Source organism: Brassica napus, chromosome A9, assembly GCF_020379485.1.
Source record: "Brassica napus cultivar Da-Ae chromosome A9, Da-Ae, whole genome shotgun sequence".
In the NCBI taxonomy this organism is placed as follows: Eukaryota; Viridiplantae; Streptophyta; class Magnoliopsida; order Brassicales; family Brassicaceae; genus Brassica; species Brassica napus.
Window position 1 is genome coordinate 2,900,756 of NC_063442.1, and position 13,523 is coordinate 2,914,278.

Here is a 13,523-nt window from a genome sequence, read left to right on the forward strand (position 1 = left end):
ACACGTGATGGCCAACGAAAACAAAAACTCTCGTGAGTCTTCATTTTACTTTGGTTACTTCTTTTCTCCCAGACGTAGCAGTTAATATTTGTTTGTCTATATGTACAAATCAGCAATTTGTTACTTTTACAGATATATATTTTTAACTATTTTTGAAAATAAAAATGCACTAACATTATTCCAGTATACTTTAACAAAAAAAAACATTATTCCAGTATGACTCTCCGCATCGTATACTAACATTTTGGATTGTAAACTCCAATGAAATATAGTTGAACTACATATTATAAGTCGTTCAACTTCGTATATTAGGGTGAATTGATGAAATAATCAAAAGAATTAAAATTAATTTGTTAGAAAGAGACTAGAGAGAGATGGGAAGAGAAAGGAAAAGAGAGAAAATATTTGGTTATTTTGTGAATTATTGTTATTTTGTTGGTTTAGGGTTCAATTTCCCTATATTTTTCTGTTTTTTTTTTAGGTATTTAAGTTTCTAGTTAACGAAATTCATTTAACGTAATGATGGATATTAAATAAAAGTCCATAATATATATGCAAACCAAGTAATCATCTAAAGAGAATGAGCCGGTGATAATCAAATGATTCAATTTTTTTTTTTAATTATACAGAGATATCCTTGTCCCACAGAAGTGATCCAGACTAATCACGTGTTGTCACGTGTCGATCCTCTGTCTCTAGCGATGCCGAAATATTAATTTTCTAATGGCCGGAATTCGAATCCAGGTGGCGGTACTCACAGCTTACAGCTCTTTATCATCACAAATGATTCAAATCAACCTCGCGATGATAAGTTGCTCTCTTAACAAAAAAAGATAACAAATAATTTAGCAATTGATACGTGCAAATAAGAAAAAAAAAATCAGTATTCGAAAAAGTGGGTTAGACAGTTGTCATATTGAACATCAATACACCATCATCTTAAATGGGTTTAGACATCGATCATAAACAACCGACGATCAGCATCATTTAAATTTTCATTTAATGTTTGGTTTGTCTAATATTACAAGCTTTAATTTCACAGTTACATGGAGAAAATTAACTGTGAAATAACACTAGGGTTCCAAATAAGTATTTAATTGTTTTTCTAGCAAATGATATATGAGCGTTGGGGTATACCGCATTGATTATTTTACATGGAAGTCTCGTGTAAGTATACATGTCTTCTTTATCATAAAATCTATTACAAGTATTTAAACATATTTTCAGTTTATACGAACTCGTACAAAGTAGTAAGGTAAAATTTTGGATAGACAGATCTAAGACGTATAAGAACTTTGGAACAAGACGGTAATTATTGTTGGCTTGTAATAATTCTTTGCACAAAACAAATCAGTTCGATCCTGTGAACATTGAACAGCATGCAGTTTAAGTAAACGTACATTTGAACCAATAAAATAACACTAGGGTTCTAAATAAGTATTTAATTGTTTTTCTAGCAACTGATATATGAGCGTACGTACATTTAAAAACTAACGAAAAATATAGTTCTTTTAAAATTAATAGTGGAAGTTCTGAGTTTTAGTATCACAATCTTTCTCAGATCTGGAATCACAAAGGGTCCAACCTTCTTAGCTTCTTGCACCAACACTAGACGTCCAACATCTTGGTAGCAATGTGGTTTTAATATATATTTATATAACTGTTATATATAAGTTGGTTATTGGGTGTTGTTAAATGTTTTTGGAGAGTTTATATATGTGATTCGATGTGTCTATTTCCGTTAACTTCGTTCTCTGCAATTGATCTTTTGGGGATCAAATTGATTAAGACATTTATTCGCCATGCATGTCAGGCTGTCAGCCCTCACAATCCACGTCAGTTCGTGTTAATCTACCAAATAGATCATTTTCTTTCAGAAAGTAGTACTGTCGACGTATTCGTATCTGTTTCATCTAGTGTGACAAATGCTTAGTTTTTTTTTTTTACGTATGTAAATATCATTTCAAAAAATGAACAAAAGGTTTTACAAAGAGTTTGTGACAATTTGCAGAACCTAGACAATTGGTCCTACTCCACGGCAAAAAAAAAAGTAAAAGAAACATGGAACAAACGACAATTGGTAACACTTTGAACAAATGCTTCGTTTATATTTTGAATATCTTAGACTGACTACAATTTTTATAATAATAAAAAGCTTTGGAAAATTAAGCGAACAAGTAAAAAAAACGTTGAATCTCTCTGACCAACCAATAAATCTATGGTTGTACATAGAATCATAAAATATGCTTGAGCATATAGTTTTTCTCAAAATACGATTATTACATCTGAATACGTACCAACAAAACAAAAAAGAGTTGAAAGAAATTTATACGAAGATATATATCACTAAATAACGGAGAAAGGAAAAGCTATAGTTTAAGGATAAAAAGGTTTGTGGTTTGCTTGGAGGCATCGCCAACTAACAATATCTGTTTCAGTGTATCCTTATTCATATACTCGTATATGCATATATTTTTTTGAATGAATTTTAAATTTATTCAAAAGAAAATGAATGAATGCATACATTTTTAGATGTGTACTAATATTAGTTTTTTTTTTTTTTTTGAACACATGTACTAATATTAGTTATTATATACAATTAATGTGTTGATTAGCTTGCCAACGTACGTGATTTTGATGCAAGAATGCGTCTTATTGTTTCCAACCTTCCAACTATATTAGACAGCTATGTCTAACTAGTAACTACACATTCCCCTTTTATCAAAAGAAATCTTACACATTCCCTTTTTCCGGATTGTCTTTCACTCTACTCTATCCTCACAACTCATCACAACTAATCATATTCTCTATATATGTATACATTTTTAGAATTTTTTTAATAAGAACTTGTAGAAAAATTGAACTATCAAGATCATAGGATGAGTTATATTCTTTATATAAAGACTTTACCGATCAGTGTGGACTTTGATCTCTAGAAGGCAGTATCTTTTCCCACTTTAATTTCGATATTAGTAGGCTATAAATTATGATTTAATACATATTTTAGAAGAAAAAGTTTGGAAGACAATAGATAAGGCCACGGCTGATAACAAGTCTAGAGTGCCGACAAAAAGTCTAGAATATGAATACAAATTTAGAAAAAAGTAAGAATGACATCACATGTAAATTATTTACAAAACTAGGTAATAACCCGCGCCTTGCGCGGGATGTGATTATTAGTTTCGTTATTTTTTAATAAAAACACATTAAATATGTTTAATCTGAATATCGGTTCGGTTTTAAGTTAGTTTTTGGTTTTTAATCTGCTAAAATATAACTATTATTTTAAATTAATACCTATTTTGGTTTATTCGGTTAGAATATTTGATTTTTTAGTTTTTTCGGTTAAAACCAAACATTACTATTATTTCTTTCATGTTATCAATTTTAGATAGTCGTCATGTCGAACCAAGGTTTCATATCATAGTTTGTAAACAGATAATAGTTCAAGAAAAAAAAAGAAAATTATTAAGACAAATTATTTCACTACAATTTGGTCGGTAGTGAAAGACGCATTAAGAAAAACAATATATATTCCAACTTCCAAAAAATAAAATAGATACTTCAGTTGTGGTAAATACTTAGTTGCAAGGTGTTCACGTCAAGGTGCACATTTATGTGTATGTAAAAGTATATAAAAATAGTTGACAAATATATAAATATATTGTTAATTAATATTAAATGATATTTTTATTTAAAATAATACATGAAAAATAAAATTAAAATTAATTAAAAATTAAAAATTAAAACGGCCTTGACATTAGTGAATTTTTTTCATATAAAGAAAATAAATTGTATTCATAAATAGACGTGGACACAAATCGAATATCCGAATATTTGGAGGCATTCATGTTGATTCAATATTTTGCCACTGGATCAGTGACTCTAATATCCGAAATGATTTAAAATTTTAAAGAATATCCGATTTGATTCGTAAATAAAATAAAATTTTTTAAATAACTGAAAAATTTAATAATAACATTTTATTACAAAAATAAAATATTATTTAACTTTTTAAAATTTTAATACCTAATAATAATAAATTTAATTCATAAAAATATTGTAAAACTTATATAAATTATAATATATATATAACATGTATATATAATACTGTACATATATGTATATATATGCATATAAAAGATCGAATTAGATATATGTTTCTAAAAAAATTGGTATTTGTGATTTGTTTTTTTTTGTTTGATATTGTATTTTAGTATCTGATTTGCTTCGTATAGTTATGGATATCCATATTTTTGGTTCAATCAAAAAGGATAACGAATTGAATCAAAATTTATAACTATTTTGCCCAACTTTATCCGTAAACAATAAAAGCACTATATATATATATATATATATATATATATATATATATATATATATATATATATATATATATATATACAGTTTAGCTTTTGATTAATTATTTGTTTTGATTCGAACCAAAAAATCTAAAGTTTTATTGGAGCCATGCATGCGGGTTTTATATTTAAAAATACAAAATATATAGTGTGAATACATTTATGATTATAGTGTGAACGCGTTAGCATATTTATTATCAAATCATTGTGAGGTTGCCACGTGTCTATTATAGTGTGAATGCATTTATTACAATGCTTCTCCTTTAATATATAAGGGATGAAAATTAGTTTCTAAGCTTGCTTCCTTATTAAATAGAATTGACTGTTAAGAGATTACTGGGCTTTTAGGAACCGGGCTCCATTAAAAGTCCCTACTATCCCATCAATTATAAAAGCCCATTGTTTAATAGGTATAGGGAGAAGCCTTCTTCATCCAAGGATTATGATGAAGACAGAAGCAGTAGAAAGAACAGCAAGAGGCACAGCAACAATTAATAAACACCGTTGAATTGGTTTTAGGAAACTCACACTGTTTCCTTTTTTCTTGATCTCAGCCATTGTTGGCTTTTTGTTGTAACACAATGATGAATTTTGAGAATCTCCTTTAATGTTCAGAGCTCAATAGCTCTTGGAGAAGGTTGTAAACCCACAAGAAAATTCCAAAAGTATCCACCTTTACAAGTCTATCAATCATGTTAAGTCCAGAGATAGTCTTTTTTGAGCAACTGATAATGGGTCTGATTGGTAATGGCTGTAGCTTTAAAATTTTTGCTGTAGAAAAAAATCTGTAGACTTTTTGCTTTGGCTTTAGATTTTATTGCTGTAGAATTTGTGGAAAGCAGTAAAAAATTGCTTTGGATATTTGGCTCTGTAGAGCACTTGTACAGCTGTAGATTATTTTAAAAGCTGTGGTTTCAAAAAAAAATTAAAGCTTGATTGCTCTGAATTTAGTGCTGTAGAAATAAATAGGGCTGTGGACAGCACCTACATCAACTACCAATCACCCCCAATAGATTAAAAGGTGGAACGTAGTGTGAAACTAAACCCAAAAGTGAGAGTAGTACAGAGTGAGGCCTTTGCATAACAGTCTGCAGGTCCATTAAACTAGAGATGAAAGAAGCTTGAAACGAAATGAAAAAGGAACAGATAAGCGATTCAATGTCCGCTAGAATTCCAAAGAGTTTTACAGATTGTTGACGAGTTGATGGCTTGGATGAGCCCTTTGCCATCTGATCGAAGCCAGATGGAGTCCAGAGATAGACAAACTTTGAGTAAAGTCAGAGGCTTGTTTTGTAAATATCCATACATGATGCATGTTTTGTCTTTACATATAGAGTTCGACTACTACAGACTCTAAGCTAAAGATCTTGAATTTATCTTGCCACTTACGCAATCACTTACGAAATTCATTTCTTATGAGTTACCATTGGGCGATTAATTATTAGTAAATATTGGGATTAGGATAAATATAAAGTTTCCTATATTGTTGGGATTTAGACGATCTATGTATTTCCTTTTCCTAGCTAGGTTATGCTAAAGATGTTGTATATAAACACCTCTTGGTGAATGAATAAAGGACACACAATTCTACATTATATTCATTATATGGTATCAGAGCTAAGATCTTACCAAAATTTCTTCTAAATCAAACTCATCAACGTTTGATCTAATTCTTCTTCTACTTCTAAATTCATCGTTCTAGATGTCTATTACTACTACTCCTACTTCCGCAACTACAGGCGTTCCTCCGGAGCTATCTCCTTATCACCTCCATCCATCCTATAACCCCGGGGTTCTTATCACATCTGTTCTTCTCACTCATGAAAATTACCAGGAGTGGTCGACAGAGCTTCGGAATTCTTTACAAGCTAAGCAGAAACTTGGCTTTATTGATGGAACAATATCAAAACCATCGGAGGATAGTCCTGATTTAGCACGGTGGCTGGCAGCAAATTCAATGATCGTCGGATGGATTCGTACGTCGATTGATTCAAAAGTTCGTTCGACGGTGGCACACGTACCGGATGCTCATAAACTATGGGAATCTTTGAGACTGCGTTTCTCTGTCAAGAATGGGACTAGAGTTCATCAACTCCAGGATGCTATTACTAACTGCAAGCAGGATGGACAATCAGTTCTGGAATACTACGGCAGGCTCACGAAACTATGGGAGGAACTCCAGAATCTCAAAACCATACGTACGTGTACCTGTGCTGCGGCTGCTGATATTGAAAAAGACAAAGAAGATGCTCGAGTTCACAAGTTCCTCTTCGGGCTAGATGACTCACGCTTTATGTCTATTAGGTCACGGATCACAGACGAGGATCCTTTACCTGATCTTAACCTAGTCTACTCCAGAGTAGTTCGTGAGGAGCAGAACATGATCACAACTCGATCTACAGAACAACGAACCGATGCTTTAGGCTTCTCTGCTAAAAACGAGACCTCAAAGGATCTGTCGTTGTCGGTCAATAACTCTACACCTTCGCGCTCTAGGGATCCAGCTCGTACGTGCACACATTGTGGCAGGCCAGGGCATGATATTTCTGAGTGCTTTCTAGTACATGGGTTTCCCGAATGGTATCTTGAGAGACAAAACAACTCTACCTCGGGTACTCGTGGTGGACGTGGAGGACGTTCCAACTCAAACAGAGGCCGTGGCGGACGCGGTCGAGCAAATGCAACTCATGCATCAACTTCTATCAATGCTGATCAGATTGCTTCTTTGATCACGCTTCTACAAAACCAGCAGAGCAACCTCTCGTCCGAACGTTTGTCTGGTAAAACTACACTCACTGACGTTATTATTGACACAGGTGCATCGCACCACATGACCGGCGATCTCGCCCTACTACATGACGTACATGACATAGCTACTTCATCAGTTCTATGCCCTAATGGTCGTAACTCTCCGGCCACTAAACAGGGAACTTTGCGACTTAGCAAAGATTACATGTTGCATGATGTCCTATACGTGCCCGACTTTCATTGCACTCTCATCAGTGTTTCCAAATTATTAAAGCAAACGGGGTGTATCGCGATATTTACTGATACATTATGTGTTTTACAGGACCGTTTTTCGAGGACTCTGATTGGAGCAGGTGAAGAACGTGAGGGGGTGTACTACTTTACGGGAGTCAAAGTTGCACGAGTTCATGGGGCTACAAAGTCTTCAGATTCTTCAGTTCTGTGGCATCGTCGTCTTGGGCATCCGTCATACAAAATTCTATCTTCATTACCGGCTTTTAAATCCCTTATTATAGATTTTTCTGATTCTAGTCAATGCGATATTTGTTTTCAAGCTAAGCAAACTCGACGGGTTTTTCCCGATAGCCTTAATAAAGCTTCTGCACCTTTTGAACTTATTCATTGTGATGTTTGGGGACCATATCGCACACCAGCATCATGTGGTGCCGTATACTTTCTTACCATCGTTGATGATTTCTCTCGCGCAGTATGGACGTATTTGATGCTTGAAAAATCAGAAGTTGCTACTTTACTTAAGAACTTTTGTGCCATGTCGGAAAGGCAATTCGGACGTCCCGTTCGAATGATTCGCACGGATAATGGAACAGAGTTTACAGTCCTTCGGAAATATTTTCAGGAGCAGGGGATTGTACATCAAACTTCTTGCATTGATACACCACAACAAAATGCTCGTGTGGAACGGAAACACAGGCATATACTTAATGTGGCTCGTGCTTGCCTCTTCCAAGCACACCTTCCTTCCACGTTTTGGGGAGAAAGTATTTTAGCAGCTGCTCATCTTATTAACCGTACTCCTACAAAAGTTTTAGATGGCAAAACGCCATATGAAGTGCTTCACGGTAAACCTCCAGTCTTTGATCAACTTCGCGTTTTTGGATGTCTTGCATATGCACATAGGCGTGCGCGAGATAAAGATAAATTTGGGGCTAGGAGTCGCAAGTGTTTGTTTGTTGGTTACCCCTTTGGCAAGAAAGCATGGAGACTCTATGATCCAGAAACAAATGAATTCTTCATAAGCCGCGATGTTCTTTTCTTCGAAGACAAGTTTCCAGGGCTTCCTGATACAGAGTATGTTACACCACCAGTTATGCAAGAGGACGTAATAGACGATTGGCTACTCCCGACGGTGACATCTAGGGGGAGCACGCCAGCATCGCCACCTATTCCCTCTCTTGTGCCAACAGACTCGTCCATTCCATCTACAACAACTCAAAATCCTACAAACGCTTCTCCTACTACTGAGACTCTACCTTCATCGACGTCTCCTACTTCTATACCTTCTGATCCACTGCCTTTGTCTCCAACTACATCTCCGACTCAGGCTGTGTTACCTACGACATCAACGTCAGAATCAGAACAGCCTGACCACACTAAATCTCCAGGTCTATTGGAAGTACTTGGTCGTGGTCATCGTGCTAAAAAGCCGTCCATTCTACTCAAAAATTTTGTTGCTCATACTACAGAATCTACAAACCCCTCTCACGTTCTATCTTCTTCTGATCAGAGTTCTCTTCCACCGGTCTCAGGTAAGACACTGTATCCTATCGCTGACTACTTGTCTTCCTCTGTTTTTTCAGAGAAACATCAGGCTTTTCTTGCTCAGATCACCTCGGATTATGTTCCTGCAACCTTTAATGAAGCTATCCTTGATGAACGCTTCAAAGGTGCTATGAAAACCGAGGTCACTGCCTTAGAAGACAATCATACTTGGGACGTCACTACTTTACCCCCGGGGAAGAAGGCCATTAGCTGCCAATGGCTTTATTCCAACAAATATCGAGCTGATGGTACAATAGAGCGACCCAAAGCTCGACTGGTGGCGCATGGAAATAGACAAAAGGAAGGTCGAGACTACAAAGATACATTTGCTCCTGTCGCAAAGATGAATACTGTTCGTTTTCTACTTAAGTTAGCAGCAGCAAAGCGTTGGGAGGTACATCAGATGGATGTTCACAATGCATTTTTACATGGGGACTTAGAGGAGGAAATCTACATGGAATTACCACCAGGCTTCCGATCTTCTGATCCATCCAAAGTCTGCAGGCTTCGCAAATCACTCTATGGTTTGAAACAATCTCCTAGGTGTTGGTTTTCAAAGCTCAGTACTACACTTCTTGCCTTTGGTTTTACTCAGAGTTATGAAGACTATTCTCTTTTCTCACTTATCCAAGGAAATATATGTCTTCACATACTCGTCTATGTCGATGACTTCATTATTGCAGGCAACGATATTTCTACGATTCAGCGGTTTAAAACCTACCTTAACAAGCACTTCAAGATGAAAGATTTGGGAAAAATCAAGTACTTCCTTGGTCTCGAAGTTGCTAGAGGACCTGAGGGTATTTTTGTGTCACAGAGAAAATATGCTTTAGACATTGTTGCAGAATGTGGTCTCCTCGGTGCTAAACCATCTCCTGTCCCTACGGAGCTTAATCACAAGCTTCCATTGTCTAAAAGCCCGTGGCTTACTGATCCCGGCAAATATAGACGCCTAGTTGGTCGTCTCATCTATTTGACGTTTACTCGGCCTGAGCTAAGTTATATTGTTCATCTCCTTTCTCAGTTTATGCAAAGGCCTCGCGAAGATCATTGGCTGGCGGCCTTGAGGGTTGTACGTTACTTGAAAGGGACTCCGGACCAGGGTATTATGCTATCCTCTTCGTGTGATTTGCAGCTTACTGCTTACTGCGATGCTGATTGGTCTGCCTGTCCTATTACACGCCGGTCATTGAGTGCCTATGTGGTTCTCCTCGGTGATTCTCTTGTCTCTTGGAAGACAAAGAAGCAGCGTACTGTCTCGCGTTCATCTGCTGAAGCAGAATACCGGTCTATGGCTGATACTACGTGTGAGCTAAAGTGGCTTAAACGCCTGTTGGCTCAATTTGGTTTCTCTCATCCTCAACCAATGCGTATGTTTTGTGACAGTCAATCGGCCATTTACATCGCCAAGAACCCTGTCTTCCATGAAAGGACAAAACACGTTGAGAATGACTGTCATACAGTACGTGATGCTGTTCAATCCAAGCTTCTCACGACAGAACATATCTCTACTAAGCATCAACCTGCGGATCTCCTCACCAAGGCATTACCTACGCCTACATTTGATTACTTATTGTCCAAGTTAGGCATTCGGACACCGTCATTGCCAACTTGAGGGGGAGTATTGGGATTAGGATAAATATAAAGTTTCCTATATTGTTGGGATTTAGACGATCTATGTATTTCCTTTTCCTAGCTAGGTTATGCTAAAGATGTTGTATATAAACACCTCTTGGTGAATGAATAAAGGACACACAATTCTACATTATATTCATTATAGTAAACATGAAACATATGATAATCTTTCCCCTAATCTTTTAAATTCAAGTTAGGAATGGATTTTAGGTATTTGGATTGATGTCGGGTAGGATATGTTTAGTTCTGGGTAAATTAGATATAGAGAAATTATATCTACTGTATATATGATCCAGTAATGTTTCAATTCGTATGTGGATCAGCTCCAACCGAATCGAATGGTTCTGCAACTTTAAATCTGAAATATTATATTATATTTATTTATAATTATTTTTTTGTTATACAAAATTAATCTAATGTCATATATATATTTGTAATATGAAAAAATTTCAACATAGTTAAAATAGTCTAGTGGTAATCTATGTGTTACTTTGGTTGTCCAACATGGATTCTACTTTCAAGAAATACAATTTTGTATTTTTTAAACATGAGTTTCAGTTTAAACAGAGATGTCCGATTGGATCCGTAGTAAATTGGGTATTTCCGAGACCAATCTGAACCAGTTCATTTCGGGTCGGATCCGAAGAACTCGGTTCGGGTCAAAAATTCCAGCACTAATTCAAGTCACCAACTTTAACGTTCTCTGCAGTTCTTTTGTCACAATCTCTTTTTTGAAGAAAATAATATAATTTCTTTTGTAGAAAATCATATAATATCTAATGCGATATAGGCTTGGTCAAGTGGATCAGTTCAAGAATATTATGTATAAATATAGTTAGCCTAACTAATTTGAGCGATATGCACAATGACATCAAATTCTATTCTATCCTTTTATGGACGCAGTGATGTAGTTTGCATCCAGAATTTACTATTGTATAATGTAGAGTGGCTCGAGTTGGAGAGATTACGCAAGACTGAACAATGTTTCTTTTCATTTTGGTAACATTATTTATTTTTTTCTTTCGTAAAAAATAGAGAGTCGAGAGCATGGAATTTTACAAATAAATTGGAGAAATTTTTCCTATTGACACAAACATACTATTGCTAAGTTTTACTAATGCTTAATACATGTCAAAATAGTTTTGTAACATATTGACAAGAATTAATATCGCTGGACGCTGGTCATTTGAAAATGTATCCAGACGTCAATGAATATTTGGCAGCTTTGCAATATTCAAAAATTTTAAATTTGATCTTATTTTCTTTGATTTCAAGATTTATTAGTACAGATTTAAATTGTTACAAATAACACAGGACAGTATTGGGGAAAAAATATGTCCTAACTTTGTCAGAAATATGAAAATATACTAATTAAAGAAAGATACGTAAGCGTCAAGCAACCTACTCTATTTGTCATGTGTCATCAACGGAATAGCGGATGCCAAATTATTTAAGCAAATTTGGATGATGTCGGACAAACAATGAGTAGTGGACAATTGGACATGGTACGTATACAAAACTCTGACGAAGACGATAATTCTTACAAATATATGACGAGTGGCATACTCGTAAATAACTTTTAGTACACGTATGAACGAGGAGAAGCAGAATAATAGTTTATGCTATCTGCTGCTTCTGAAATTGTGAATCAAGCATGAAAAGTAAGTAACCAGAAAAATAAAAAGACCATCAAAATATATATTAAAAAAACAACTAAAAGATATGTTAAGTGATCGTAACCGAGAAAGATATGGATAATGGAAGATATAAGTAATCAGGCTTTCTAAATAAGTGGTATGATCCACAGAAGTGACGTAAATGATGCACGTTTTTACTATAATAAATTTTACTATTTCGTGAGTTTTAGTCCACTCACTCTCTATATTTTATATATTTGTTATTCTCTTCTTTTCCTTTGATTTGCATTAATGCCTTCAATCATAATATATTCTATTATATGTAGAATATATTACAAGTTTTTTTTTTTTGCTAAGATACAAGTTTCGGTTAAGTCTATAGAAAAAAGAATGAAAAACATTGACAGGAAACAAAAATGCCAAAGAAAAAATAATACTATCCAAAACCTTTATTAATAAAAAAATGTATGCATTTTATCCATATGTGGTTGTTACATGGTTGCAACTTGCGAATTTAAAAAAAAACTTGCATACAATAGAGTAAAAATAAGCATAGTCAGCTAAAGCAGAAAAATGGGTGCATATCTTCTATTTTAAAGATGATCCAAACCAAAAATTTGAAGACCTAAAAATCATAAACAAGTAAACCAACTAAGTGCATGTATATATTCAAAATGTTAGTTGAGTACGTTCGCATCTAAAGATATTTTATTTTATATATAGAGCTCATCGGTGAGCAGATAAGGATGATGCATTTTGAACTATATATTAATATATTTATTTATTATTTTCATCCGAAAAAGTAGGCTGGGTTACGAATATACTTGAGACCACATTACTTTACATTCTTAATTTGTTTTCCATTTGAAAATCATATGAGATAAGACACGCACAAAAGAAAAATCAAATGGAACATTACAGTATATGCTTTTAAGATTTGATAATTTACTTTATTAATAAAATTGTCAACCATTTTAAGCATTAAGAATAGTCGTCACTGATCCACGTGCTAACTCTCAAATACGAATGCTACTTTAACGATATAGCTTACGTGTTTTCTTTCTGAATGTGGTAATTTTTGTTCCATTAACAATTATTTTAACGATATAGCTGACGTATGTTCTTTCTGAATGTGGTAATTTTTGTTCCATTAACAATTAAGATGGCTTTGCCGTTCTTTAATGTTGATAAAATGATACATATATAAATACAAGAAACTCAAGATTTTAGTTCATACAATCTATTATCAATAGTGAGTAAACGAGGATGACAAAAATAAAGTGAGTAAAAGAGATGTTGAACTAGGATCTAAAAAACCGTCTTTTAATTTTTAACTAAAAAAACTAAAAATCGACTCTTAAAT